The following is a 1,519-nucleotide window of genomic DNA, read 5'->3' on the forward strand; positions in this document are numbered from 1 at the left end:
AAAATTCCACCGGTATTCTTCAAAGAGCTGGAGCAAATAATCCAAAAATTTTTATGGAACCAGAAGAGACCCCGAATCGCTAAGGAAATGTTGAAAAACAAAAATAAAATTGGGGGCATCACGTTACCTGATTTTAAGCTTTACTACAAAGCTGTGATCACCAAGACAGCATGGTACTGGCATAAAAACAGACACATAGACCAGTGGAACAGAGTAGAGAGCCCAGGTATGGACCCTCAACTCTAAGGTCAGTTAATCTTCAACAAAACAGGAAAAAATATACAGTGGAAAAAAGACAGTCTCTTCAATAAATGGTGCTGGGAAAACTGGACAGCTATATGGAGAAGAATGAAATTCGACCATTCTCTTACACTGTACAGAAAGATAAACTCAAAACGGATAAAAGACCTCAACGTGAGATGGAATCCATCATAATCCTAGAGGAGAACATAGGCAGTAATCCCTTCGATATCAGCCACAGCAACTTCTTCAAGATATGTCTCCAAAGGCCAAGGAAACAAAAGCGAAAATAAACTTTTGGGACTTCCTCAAAATCAAAAGCTTCTGCACAGCAAAGAAAACAGTCAAGAGAACAAAGAGGCAACCCACGGAATGGGAGAAGATATTTGCAAATGACAGTACAGACAAAAGGTTGATATCCAGGATCTATAAACAACTCCTCAAACTCAACACACACAAAACAGGTAATTATATCAAAAAATGGGCAGAAGATATGAACAGACACTTCTCCAATGAAGACATACAAATGGCTATCAGACACATGAAAAAATGTTCATCATCACTAGCCATCAGGGAGATTCAAATTAAAACCACATTGAGATACCACCTTACACCAGTTAGAATGGCCAAAAGTAGCAAGATAGGAAACAACATGTGTTGGAGGGGATGTGGAGAAAGGGGAACCCTCTTCCACTGTTGGTGGGAATGCAAGTTGGTGCAGCCACTTTGGAGAACAGTGTGGAGATTCCTCAGAAATTAAAAATAGAGCTTCCCTATGACCCTGCCATTGCACTACTGGGTATTTACCCCAAAGATACAGATGGAATGAAAAGAAGGGCCATCTGTACCCCAATGTTTATAGCAGCAATGGCCACAGTCGTCAACCTGTGGAAAGAACCAAGATGCCTTTCAATGGATGAATGGATAAGGAAGATGTGGTCCATATACACTATGGAGTATGATGCCTCCATCAGAAAGGATGAATACCCAACTTTTGTAACAACATGGACAGGACTGGAAGAGATTATGCTGAGTGAAATAAGTCAAGCAGAGAGAGTCAATTATCATATGGTTTCACTTATTTGTGGAGCATAACAAATAGCATGGAGGACATGGGGAGTTAGGAGAAGGCAGCTGGGGGAAATTGGAAGGGGAGGTGAACAATGAGAGACTATGGACTCTGATAACAATCTGAAGAGTTTGAAGAGGTGGGGGGGTGGGAGGTTGGGGGAACCAGGTGGTGGGTATTAGAGAGGGCACGGATTGCATGGAGCAGTGG

The sequence above is a fragment of the Enhydra lutris genome, unplaced genomic scaffold (genome assembly GCF_002288905.1).
Source record: "Enhydra lutris kenyoni isolate GAN:26980312 unplaced genomic scaffold, ASM228890v2 scaffoldscaffold233, whole genome shotgun sequence".
NCBI classification, from domain to species: domain Eukaryota; kingdom Metazoa; phylum Chordata; class Mammalia; order Carnivora; family Mustelidae; genus Enhydra; species Enhydra lutris.